The sequence below is a fragment of the Coloeus monedula genome (genome assembly GCF_965178545.1).
Source record: "Coloeus monedula genome assembly, chromosome: 1".
Taxonomy (NCBI): Eukaryota; Metazoa; Chordata; class Aves; order Passeriformes; family Corvidae; genus Coloeus; species Coloeus monedula.
In genome coordinates, this window is record NC_138781.1 from 34791011 (window position 1) to 34804719 (window position 13709).

The window sequence follows — 13709 nt, forward strand, 5'->3', positions numbered from 1 at the left end:
TCTGATATACAAGCAGGAAAAATATAATTTAATTTAAAACTCTTAGTTTGTAACAATATTTTATTTCCATCTCCTCATTGGATTAATAATCAGATATTCCTGGTCAGCCTTTTGATTTGATAATTGTTTTGTCCTTTGAGCATTGTCACAATAATTTTTATATGCATACAAGAATTATTAAATCTTATGTAGATTAGAAAGACTCTTTCAGCTGAGGTAAACTACCGCAGAGCCATAAAAGTTGTTGGAGCTTTCGTTTGGGGTAGGATTTCAGAGAAAAGACTAGGCCAGACTATGCAATATGTAACTGGCCATACCCTAACCTCCACACCACATTTTTTCACTGGTGATATAGGTCCTGATCCTAGAAAGCAGATGGATTCCTTTCCCCCATTGCTTAACTAACCCCAGCTGAAGTCAGAGGGGTTCCACACCTATGTGGTTTGCATGAAGTTCACAGCTGGTTTGCAGTGCCAATGTTTTCTGTGTACAGTTGTTCTATTGAATCTGCAGTGTCAGACTTCGCAAGATTGGCAGTGGGGAATTTATGAATCACTTTGTTTTGGTTTTGTTCTGATTTTCATTTGTTTTTGCTGTCTGGGAAAGCAAGAGCCAAATTCTTTTTCCTCCTTTCTCCAGGATGTTGGTTTGTTTGATAAACATATTCAAAGGATTGTTAGTACTCAGCCAACATCCTCAGTTCTGCAGTGATTCTGTGCACCTTTGACCTTGCACAAGTGGTGATGATGATGGCTCAATTTGACTCTTGAGATCATGATTTCCTTGGTGAAATGATGGGCATGAGCCCTGAGAAGGGTTTGCTTGCCATATTCCCCCACCTCCCAGCAATGCCTCTGGGAGAAAAAAAAATGAGAGAAAGAAAATCCCTGGAGAACCACAGGAGGCTAGTATAGGTCGTATTTCTCTAGCTGCTGCAAATGAGTTGCCTTAATAGGCTAGGGCAAGCCTAGCCCAAAAAGAAGCAGAGTTTATTGGTCTACAAGAAATGTAAACAGTTTGGTCAAGTGGAAGAAATTGGCTTTTATTTTATTCACCACTGTTGAAGTTCCAGAGGGAAGCATTTGACATGGTACAGAGTTTTCAGGACCTTAGAGAGTCTGAAGACTATTTATCTCTGAAAATGATTGTTAGAATTGATTTAAGCATGTTACCAGCTCCCTTCTTCATTTTACAAAGTAGACTTGTGCAGGCTGTTTTCAGGTGGGAGGTCTATTTCATAGAAAGCTCCAGGCTAAATCTATTTCTGGAGCCATCAGGCCAGACCAGTGCTTCTCATGCTTAACTTTCTGCTCTCACCACAGCACCTGCATAATCATAATCAGCAGATTTAATTTGGCTGGACAGGGTAAGTAAGTCAAAACCATCATTGCTCAAGCAAATTGTCTGAATATTCTTCACTGCAGGGAAGCTGCCTCCCCTTCATGAGCAATGCTGCTCAATTCTGTCAGAACTGTTCATTTGCAGGAGAGAAGTAGAAGTGCAAAGAGGGTCACATCCTCATTGCCAGCGTTTTTCAATGGTATAATAGAAGTTTTGGGGGCACTTCTCATTCCCTTCAATATTTGAGACTCATCTCCTTTTTGCTTCTGGCAGTGATTGGAAAGTGTTGGGTCCCATAGTAGCAGTAGTTGTCAGTGCTTTTTTAAGGACCATAAGCTGTCGACTTGAAGCACATGATTTCCTTACTGTCTAGTGATAATCAATTGTTAATTATTATCCATTACTCTTCTTATTACCAGATGTCACCTGGTGTTTTTTCATTTCAGTTTTGAGGCTGTATGGGAACAGTGAACACACTGTCTTTTGGCCACAGTGCTCCCTGACCCACATTATTTTGTTTGTTGAGTGCTAGATAGAGCAAAAACACTCTAGTGTCTCCTTCTGGAACTGCATTAAGATATGTGCTGATGGTATTAAGCCTCTCATTGCCTTGGATCACAAAATTATTTTGTCTAATTTGCTACTAAAATAGGATATGGAGGGTAGTATCCTTGCCTGGCTGAGCATTTCCAGTGGCCAGATTGTCACCTTACTGGGATCCATACAGTACCTGCTGTTTTCCCCTTCTTTAATGTATATAAGTGATTGTTTGAGAGTACCCATTCAGTGTCATTTTACCCCTTTTCCCCACTCAGTGACCAAGCAGGAGAAAGTGATTGTGATGGATAAGGACCAGCAGTTTTCACTTTGTTAAGGCAAGAGCAAGGTGGAACAACAACTGAAAGAGATAATGATGGTTTCTGTCTAATTGATTTCAGAAGGTTTTGGACACCTAGCTGCTCATTCTCTGGTGACTCTCTTGTCGCCAGGGATAGAAGCTGCCTGTTCAAGGATGGCAAGGCTGTACTTTTTGAGGGGTGATCAATTCATTCAATTATGAGATATGAGCCCACGGGACAGGGAGCACAGTGCAATAGGGAGCAGACAACTGGTACAAAGTAGATTGTGAAGGTGTCATAAATCAGAAGAACAGTGCAGTTCTGTAATCTGTTATACATGCTGGCCATTTTATGTAGACTACTCTGTTTTTCTCTTAATGTCTAACAATTTGGAGCCACTGCAGAAAACATCGATGGTTTTGCTTATTAAGATGCATTTCTTTCCCAGCTACGTTGAAAGTCTACCTTATGGTCAGCACTGTTTGCCTTCTGGTTTCTGGAGTAATTTAGCTCTTAGTTGTGATCTAGAAAACCATCAATGACCAGAATTCTACTTAGCTGAGATATTTACTCCAGCTCCATGATATACTAATGCACCTGAGGCCAGGTGAGGTGCCTGTCTTGAAAGCCATCTTCTTTTAGTGTTTGCAGATCCCTTAAAGCTTTTTAAGGGATGAAGACCTTGTTTTTTTCTTTGGACTCACCAGAAGCAGCATAAGGATTCACTGGCATATCTAAATTTAAATTAAGTTGGGAGTGAATGGTCTAAGGAATGAGTGAGTCTTCTAGAGGGCCCTGGGCTATTGGATCTTCTTTCCCTGGCTTGTAGTAGGCATTATATTTCAGGACTACCTTTTTTTTCCCTTGCTTGTAGAAACTGAGTGTTGCTTGAGCAGGGATTTGAGGTTTGGGATTCTGGAAATTATTAATAAAGTCAGGTTTTTTATGTTGCATTTATATGCACACATTCATATATATACACCATGCATACATATATATATATGTATAAAAATATGCACATAGACACATACATACATGTTTACATTATTTATGATAGGGTTTCTATAGTTGTGCTTATTTCTTCAGTGGAGTACCTGGGTTTTTGGACAGCATGGTGTTTCAAGAATGAACCTAACAGGGAGAGGGGATCATAGATCATAGTAAATCTGGACTGCAGATTTGTTCCTTGTTCCCTTCAGACTGTGCCTTGTTCCATCTCATAGTGATAACTGGAGAGTTAAAAAAAAAAAGATATGCAGTGTTTCTATACAGAAAAAAGTTGAAGGGTATAACTTATAAAATACTTAACATTACAAATGTATTTTGTTGGTTTAGGTTTACATGTTGCCTAATACAGAGGAAACACACCTTAGTGATTGTCTTTCTGGGAACCTTTTTTCTTCTTTTGTAATAAGGAACTCCTTACGCATGGTCTCAAACCCCTAAACAAGAAGGAAAAATAACTAAATCTCTGCAAACAGGAATTTAGTTCACCTACAGCTGAAGCTGTTCCTTGTCAATGCCATCTCAAACAAAAGAAAAGCAATCGGGTTGCATGGTCATGAAGCAATTTGTTACAGCTGCACAACTTCACTAGTGGGAAGGGATGTTTCCTTCCAGGTATGATGCTTCCTTCTCTGAGAATAAAACTGGGGGAAGAGGGGGGATTAACTAGGCCTGATTTACTCAGAAATGCAACTGAGTTTCTTAAAATTAACTTTTGTGGCTTTAGCACAAGTTGTTTTTGGTTGACACTGCTGTTTTCAGTAAACAACTTAAAGTGTATATAGTTAAAGATTTAAGATTATCTAAAAGTTTCCAACCAGGAATTTGTACTGACCTAAATACATTGTGGGGTTTTTTTTTCTAAACCCATTTAAGTCAAGCCAATGCAACTCCTTTGTACAAACAATCTTTGTATAATCACTGAACAATAACAGGCATTAATAAGTACCCAGGCAAGGTGCAATATCCTTTAGAAATCTTTTCCTTCTAAAATGAATGGAGGCTAGATTATTAGTGTGATGATAAAAAGGCATTAGAGAAGTAAAATAAAGCACACATACAGAAGCCAGGATTCTGCCTGTAGAAAATACCTATAGTACTATCTCAATCACATCTGCAAATACCTGCAATATTATTCTGACCCCGTTTAAATCACTGTGAGGGATGCATGATCAAAGCAACAAAGAGGTCTCTTCAAATAAAATTTTGAAGTTATGTCAGGGTAGGTTTAGGTTGGATATTAGAAAAAAAGTGCTTCATCCAGAGGGTGGTTGGGCACTGGAACAGGATTCCCAGGGAAGTAGTCACAGCACTAAGCCTGACAGACTTCCAGAAGCATTTGGACAATGCTCTCAGGCACATGGGGTGACTCTTGGGGATGGTCCTGTGCTGGGCCGGGAGTTGGACTTGATGATCCTTGTGGGTCACTTCCAACTCGGGCGATTTTGTGAGTCTATGAAAATCTCCTGAAGCTTCTTGACTTTTTCAAAAAGGCAGTGTTAAAAGGGTCCTGATTCATTGATAAGCTGAATGATAATAAATCAAAATAATCTAAAAGAAAAAAGAAAGAGAAAAAAAACATGGGAGGAAAATAGTGATTTTCCCCAAAATGCAACATGCATTCCCACCAACAACCATTTCTGGTTTTATTTCACTATGTGAAGTTTTACAGAAGTTTAGCCTGCTGTATTATATCCACCCCAAATTGCTCTGCAGTTGAAAACCTCTACCTACAGCTTTATTTGGTATTAAAGTGTTTTGGTTTCCATTTGGTTAAAGCAGTTGATGTAACACAAACTGAAATAAGCTCAGCCTGGACCAGATCAAGCCTGATCTCACCACTTTTTGCATAAGGTAATTTATATCACTTAAGAAAAGGGTTCCCTTTCACAGCTGGGATAATAATTATTGGAAGAATAGTAACCACAAAACTGAAAGCAAGCTCTTTGGACAGGCCTTCTCTGCAGAGGCAAGAAGCCATCCTATCTTAGAGGGAAATAAACTTCAGAAAGGGCCTTCTCTCCACAAGGGAATGCTCTGCCTTGTCACTACCAGCCCACATTACTGAACATTGGTGGTTATTTGGTTTTGTTTGTTATGTGTGGTGACTGTATGAACATTCACTTTGTGTGTTCTGGAATAATGGTGTGGTTAATGCTAATTTCACAAACACTTAATGGTTTTTTAAATAATTTGTGCATTTTCAGAGTTTCAGCACTTAGTTTCTGCCTTCAACACATAAAAGCAGCTACAGCGTGCATGATTTTTCACCCAGAATTACACGTGTTTGCAGCTTAAGGGCCACAAATATCTCTTTTTTTCCCCCTCAGATACAATTAATTATTTAAATGAATATTAAATTTAATTAAATTTAAATTTGAAGTGAAAATAATTGTATAGATGTAATGAGGCCCTAAAAATGAAAGTCTAATCAAGACAATACTAGAAATGCAAAGCTTTTTTGCCTTTCTCTCTGTCTCATATATGTATGCATATGTAGTACATGTATGGACAGAAGAATATGTAACAGCCTTTACTTGTCAGTTGTGAGTTTTTGACTCTCCAGTATAAGGATGCTGACATATTGTAGTGGGTTGAGTGGAGGGCAGCCAAGATGATCAGGGACTGCTGCACATGATGTGTAGGGAGTCTTTCTTCAATCAGCAGAAGAGAAAGCTACGAAGGGATCTTACTACTCTCCCAACCCACATCATGGGAGGGTGCAGAGATGGCAGAGCCAGACCCTTGTCAGTGGCATACAGGGACAGGAAAAGTGGCAACAGACACAAATCAAATCATGGGAAAAGTTGATTCGATATTGGAAAACCTTTTTCACCATGAGGGTGGTCAAACTTTGGAACAGGTCCCCAGAGAGGGTGAGCAATCTCCATCATTCTGAGAGAGCCTGAACTTGACTGGAAAAAGCTCCAAGAAACCTGCTCTTGGGTGGGTACTGGGCTAAGCAGAGACCCCTTCTGATCTAAATTATTATGTGTTTTGGGGTGTTAATGATGTATAACACATTACTCCATGCATATTCTGAGCCATAGTAATTAGGCAGTTCTACCCACCTTCTCTCTTCTTGAAAAGTTTTTTAGAGCCTCCAAAATTGAAAAAAAGATTGTGACTCTTCACTACACAGTAACGCTGACCCAGGAAAAATTATGAGCAATAGTTGACAACATACAGCTTGGCATCATTATATTTAGAAGTATGGTTATTATTTTTAAAACTCCTATTATGAGTCATATCTATGAAAGTAACTTTTATCAGTCTGTTACTGAAACAGGTGATGGCATCATTTAACTTATCTGACCAAGGGTTCTTTCATGAAGTTCTATTTTCCTTCAGAAAAACTTTTTCTTTTCCTTCCCATGAAAATGTTGGCCTATGGAATTTTGAGATGTCTGTTGAAATAGTACATTTAGTGTACTTTGCATTCCTTAAGTGTTGTTCATGCTTGTAGTCCCTGGAAACCATGGCAGTCTGGGTTGCATGGTGGCCTAAGAATATCAGTTGGAACATCTTGCAAGCATAGATTCTTGCCCTTTATATTTTCATTGCAAGTAGCTGTTTAAACTAGAATCCTGGCAGGTTTTCTAAAGAAGATAAGACTATTTCTTGTGGCATATGTATATTTGAATGATCTTTTGTAATATGGAAACTGGGTTATAAATGTATTGAGTAAAGCCTTATTGATCTTCAGAATTTGCCAAATGGCTATGCTGGGTTTCATAGGCCAGTATCTTTAACCTCCTCATTTCTTCACCTAGGAATGACAATACGGTTGAAGCAAAAACTGTAATTTACTCTAAGTAAGTTATATACATTTTTCAGAGAATTTAAGGCCCATGGGAGCTTTCAGCCTCTATGCTAAACAACATTTTAAATTCTTAGGATCGTAAATATTTTACTTTGCTTTGTTTTTTGTTGGAGCTTAAATGTGCTTCATTTTTGTGTCTGAGGTTTTACAGATAACTGATGATGCATAAATTTTTCTGTGTTTTTGCTTTGTGGATTTGCATGTAGCAAACTTTATCTTCACTTTAAAAAGAATGAAGCTTTACTGTTGAAGAATATGGTCCATTTTTGCTGCAAGATGGGAGAAAAGAATAATCAGAAAAATCTATTTATGTTATCTCTGCATGTGAGATAACTTAAGCATATTCAGTGTTGGAGGGGCAAAGGCAGGTAATACAGGAACAGCCATTATTCAGCGGGTTTCTCAAGGACAGCAGGGGGTACTGCAAACTCAGGTTTGTCTGGGTGAATAAAAATATGTGGTTCAGAGCAAAAAAACCCTCCACTGTTACAGAGGACTGCTTTTCTGTCGGTTTAAGTCCATTTTGACAAGTGCTGGTGAAGATACCGATCCCTGAAAAATATTGTCCTCTATTTATTTACAGGACAGCTGTTGCACTAAACTCCTGGCTGTACTGGCTGCCTTGACAGCATGCCTGAAACTCCTTTGGGAATAGTTAGATCTCTGCAGAACTTTGGCCTCTCTGCTGCATATGTCAGAGAGTTCAAAACTTTATGCGTTAAGTCTCTTTTTTTGGCTCGTTCGACTCTCATATCGCCTAGATGGAACAGAAAGCACCAAATGAACAACGTAGCCTTGTTGTTCTGGCTTGACTCAGATTAGTAAATTATACCTCACTTGCAGTACTTAACAAATAACACCCACACATAAATGCTAACCTTATTCTCTCTGCATTGCTTTCTTGAAATATGAGTTTATTAAATCATGCTTTGCCTTTATATTTACATTTACAAAATACACCTCATGAATGCATAACCAAGAACTTGTAAAGTACATCTGTTTTCTGTAAATCATTTGTACAATCAGGTGTTCCATCTTATTCTGAAAGGGGTGCGTTGCATATATGTGGCATGAAATTACTTATGAAATAATAAAATTATAAGCTCAACTAGATACTATTCAGTATTCACTCTATAGTATGGGGTTTTTTTTCAGTATCTGCCTCACTGTAGCTTCAAAGAGGAAGGCTATATAAAAAATAGAAATCTAAACAGAAAGTTGCCTTGGAAAAGTTGCTAACCTAAGTACAGTCAAACAGTATAATTACAGAATTAAATGTATTTTGGTTCTGGCTCTGGCTCTGCTGGAAAGCATGGCATCATCTCATTTTTCCTTTCATTCACAGATCAAGAATATAAGATGTTTGACATGAGAGATCATGCACTTCAATTCCAATTTTCATTTTGATTCAAAACTCAATGTAGGTAGTAATTCATTAACATTTAAAGAAACATGTGTTTTGTAGGATTTCTAAATTCCTGAAGATGTTCTTTCATAAGTTATGTGGTAGAAAGAGATAATTTTAAACACTCTGGCTAAGGTTGTTATAAACTGTTATAAATTATATTCAGCCTGAGATAAATAAGTGGTCTGATATTCACAAAATAATTGGCCATGGCTTTGTATACTAAATATAAAATTGGATTCCTACAATCCAAATACAAGTATCCAAAATACTTGACTTAACTCACAGGGAAATGAGAATTAAAATTAATGGATGATGAGGCAGAAGGTGGTGAGTTCCATGACCATTATCTGAGGGCTTTTGTGTAAGTTGAGCTCAGGAGATATAGGTGGATAAGTGATTGCACTACAGATTGCATAACAATGATTTTCTCAGCAGGGATCTTGAAGGATGCTTCCTCTGTTCTAGGAAAACTCCCTGGAGATGGAAGGATTTTCTGTGATCAGTGGGTCAAGGGATACAATCAACACCCAAGCAAGATTTCTTCACCTAATGAATGAGGGACAAGGAGTCTTGAAGTCAGAGACAATGCAGAATCACAGTGATTCATTCTTATCTCACCTCTGCTTGGGGGAAAAAATCTCTAGTTTTATCAGATAGGAAAAAAGAAAACAAATGATAGGAATACAGAAAATTATAGGGAATTAGTGGTATTTCTTTTCTTTTTCTTTGAAGATACTCTAAGAATCGCTACCAGATCATGCAGAGCTAAACTAATTCTATCTATAGCTGGAAGTATATTTTATATATATATTATTTTATAATTCTGTTACCATCCCTATAAGTGTTCAAGAAACAATTTAACATGGCACTTAATGCTATGTTTTAGTTGATATGGTGGTGTTTGATCAATAGTTGGACTCGGTGATCTTGGATCCTTTCCAACCTTAATGATTCTATACACAAGAATTTGGAGGAAATAGCTGCCCTGATTGCTTCAGAGATGAAGCAGCTGAAGAGGCAGTGTCACAGGTTCAAGCCCAGCCATCTACAAACTTGTAGGCAAACCCTCTGACAACATACAAAGAAACATTAAAAGGTTAAGCTTTCAAAATGAAGCTGGCCTCATTTGGTGAATGTCAAAATTAAGGCTACAACAAAGCATAAGTCAATCCTGAAGTGCCACACTTTTTAACCAGTGGTCTGTAAACTACTGATGGACTACAAAGCTTATTCCTGTATGTACTGCCAAGAACCAAAATGGCCAAACCCAAACTTTGTGTTTAGTTATTTATATAGATAAAGCAATCATGGAACTGTTGTAAAAGTTAGTCCTGGGATTTTTTCAAGAAGCTTAGGTGCATCTTGGACTGAAACATAGAAAAGCACCTTTATGATGATATTTCATGTAATATCTTTGTGGCACAATTAGGGGGAGAAATAGAACTCCTGGAACAAATCCAGTGCATTAGAAAGAGTAGCTTACTGTTTGCCCAATGCAATAAAAGAATTACAGAAAAAATATTATGTGATAGCCTGCTTTCTGCTATACATAGAAGGTCAGAGTTAATTCTGACATTTTTAGTATTTATTACATAGGCAACCTAACTTAATTAACATTGTTTTGACTGCAGCAAAATTATGAACAACTGAGAGCAGAAATTTGAAACAGAGTATTAGAGTTGTGTATAAACTTGTTTGTCACAGTCCTGTAGGAAAGAAAAGACGAGAAACAAAAAGAAAAAAACCAGGTACCTGGTGTAGCTGTTCAGTTAGTAAACCACATTTATCACCTGACTGATACCCCATAACTTGTAATGGATCTAAATCTTAATTCATTTCTCAAGCTGGATCATGTACAACTGTGGTGGTTTAATGTTGGCTAGGTACCAGGTACCCACTAAAGCCACTCTAGCACTTCCCTCCTCAACTGGACAGGGAAAAGAAAAGAGAATGCATGATGTATCATGCATGAGCTGAGATACAGATAGGGAGAGATCACTCACTGATTAATGAAATGGGCAAAATAAACTTTACTTGGGAAAACTAATTGAATTTATTATCAATCAAAATCAGGGTAGACTAATACAAGGAAAACAAATCTTAAAAACACCTTCCCCCCACCTCTCCCTCCTTCAAATGTACCACAGGATTAGCTCACTTGGTTAGAGCATGGTGCTAATAATGCCAAGCTTGCAGATTCAATCCCTGTATGGACTGTGCACTTAAGAGTCAGACTTGATGATCCTTCTGGGTCCCTTACAACTCAGAATATTCAGTAGATGATATCTGTAGATAACTTTATTCCTGATTTTCTACCTCCTCCTCCCCAGCAGTGCAGGGAGACATGGAATGGTGGTTCCAGTCAGTTCATCACATGTTATTTCTGCTGCTGCTTCCTCGTCTTAAGGGAGATGAATCCTTTCCCTGCTCCAGTGTGGGGTCCCTCCCATGGGAGACAGTTCTTCATGAACTCCTCCAATGTGAGTCCTTCCCACAGGCTATAGTTCTTCAGGAATTGTCCCAGGGTAGGTCCTTTCCACTGTGTGCCGTCCTTCAGGAACAGACTGCTCCAGTGTGGGTTCCCCATGGGGTTTACAAGCCTTGCCCAGAAAACCTGCTCCAGCATGGGCTCCTGTCTATGTTTTCCCATGCATATATCTCAAATCTTATCTGAGGAGGTTATCACTAAAATTATCCATTTAGCAGTGCTAACCTGAAACTTTAAAATAAAAACTTCAGATACAGTGATACTTTTGTCAGATACCCACTAGCTGCTAAGCTAACAAGCAGCTCACTTTACAGAGATGATGAAATAGTTGTGGACAAGTAAGTGCTGTGATCATATTTACCTGGGACAGATTGGAACAAGCAGCTGAGAGTCAAACTGTCTCAAGTCCCATCACCCATATAACATAAAGCCTTCATTCCATCAGTTGCTGTGTTTTTGCTTGTGACACAAGGAATGCATTGTACAAACATCTTGTTCTAAAGGACTAAGCTGCATTACATTCTGAAATTGTATGTGTTAAAGTTGACTCTTGATGAAGTCAGTATATGCCTAATGAACTAAAGCTGTTGATTTAAAACATTACAAGGCCGGGAAGAATCCACCCTACTTCTCCCACAGTGTTTGCAATCTCTTCTCTAGATCTATATCTGTAACAGACAGCACACATTTCTAATGAGGATACTTCCCTTTTTTACACCTGTTACAAATCCTTCCAAATAATTTGTCTGCAGATTTTGATATTGACACAGTTGCTTCTATAAACTGTGCCATGATGAGAATATTTGTATAGTTCAGAGCACACAGCCTTCACATTATCTCTGTAGCAGTGTGAACTGATGTCAAGAAATGTGAGGTTTAATCTGACTAAACAAGTTGTTTTCTTAAACATTGTTTTGTCTTTCGGAATCAGATCACTTTCCTCTTGAGTCAGTGGAAAACTCTTGTGAATTTAAGTAGAACTTAAAATTGTGATCCCAGCCATGTATGTCTTATTCCTGCAAGTAATCACTTTCCTAACTAGTGTCCTTTCAAATGGTTATGTTCCTGTGATTTTCTCTGTGGATAAAGACTTGGCCTATCATTTGAGCTCTGAATTCATTGCTGGTGAGTATTTAAAAGTCTCTGTCACAAGGCCAAGGATTTAATTGTCACTGTGCTTACCAGTCCCTCCAGAGAGGCTGAAGCATATGGGAGTAAAGGTGTATATGTCAGTCTTTCCCATGGATAACTGAAGGACCTCCAAATCTCCATAACCATTGATATAACACTGTTCAGCTGCTAAAAATTGCACTATCTTTAAGAGGAAAAAGTAGAATTCCCTTCATGTTCCTAACTTGTCATCTTCTGCATAAAATACTTGTTTCCCCAGATGAGGTTTCTCTTAAGAGATAAGACACCTTTCCTTTTTTTCCTTCTGTATTTAATCATTTCATCATCCATTATGTAGTCCATCTGCCCTCTTGTGGTTTCCTTTTTGATCTTTCCACTTTCACTTTGCATTTTTCAGAGACTTCTTGACTATTTTATATTTCCTGTTCTCTAAGTATGGGATGAGCTCACAAGTCAAGTTTCACCTCACAATGTATTTTTCTAGTCTGAGTAATTCTGAAATCCATTTTCAGTGTTAGATGAGGCTGGGAATTAGTTGCAGCCCTGGAAAGACTCTGGTGTCATGAACAGTACAGTCAGTTCTTTTAAGACTTTTCCCAGTTTCTCTCACAGTTTGAGGGGAACGTCCTTTCTCCCAACTCTCTGTTCTTAATGGATTTTTGAGGTTTTTGTCAGCTGACTTGTAACACTTTTTCTTGGAAATATATCCTTCAACTACGAAGTAGTCTGCACTACTCTCAGCCCGGTGAGCACTATGCCCCATGCATTAACATTATTGATGTCAATAGGGCTATTTGTTAAACATTGCTTTTTAAGAGTGGCTTTATATTCCCCCTGGCAAGTCAAACTCCATAGGGCAATAGGAGGAGGTCTCTGTGGTGTGTGGTTGTATCATGTGATGCAGGATGCTCACTGATGATAAGGGGGGAAAAACTCTTTTTCCTCATTATCTGATATTTTTCAAATGGAGTAATTGCTAAATCTCAAATCCTGCCATCATCACAAAAGGATGTATTTGAGAAGAAAGGTTCTTCCCAGTATATCACTATCTGGTGCTCAACACAGATCACTGAAAAGAAATCTAGGATTTGATTCCTGGTTGTTTGCAGATATGACCTTTTAAAAATGCTTTTAAGATCTGTCCTCCCAGATGGGGCAGCTGAGGTGTGTGTGGCAGGTGGCTGGCAGGAGAGAGTCAGGGGATACTCTACAGCTCTTCAGAAGGGACATGGTTTCTCTCTGGTTCTCTTCTAAATACTGTATGGTGCAAGCTTTTTAAAGAAACTTCTGGACTGACTGATGTGTGTACTAGAATTTGCTGAGTGATGTACTAAGACTTACCTTGTCTGACATTTATTTTCTTCTTATTTTGGTTTCCAGGAATTTTTTATTTTTATCTACTACTGAACCCTCTGTTTGACAGAAAAGCCACACACAATGCCATGAACCCCTCCCATTCTTTATAGCTCCTTTGAGACTCGCAGAATGACCCTGTACCTTGCCTAATGAGACCTGAGAAGTGTATGTGTGGGGGAAGTTCAGTGCTGAAAGCACCAAGTGTTTGTCAAAGATTCCCAGGACAGAGTGTAGAAAGTGAGAAAAACAAAAAATGGACCACTGCTACGTTTTTATATTCCTTAGCTTGGAAAGAACAACTTAATGGTATTGCCAAAA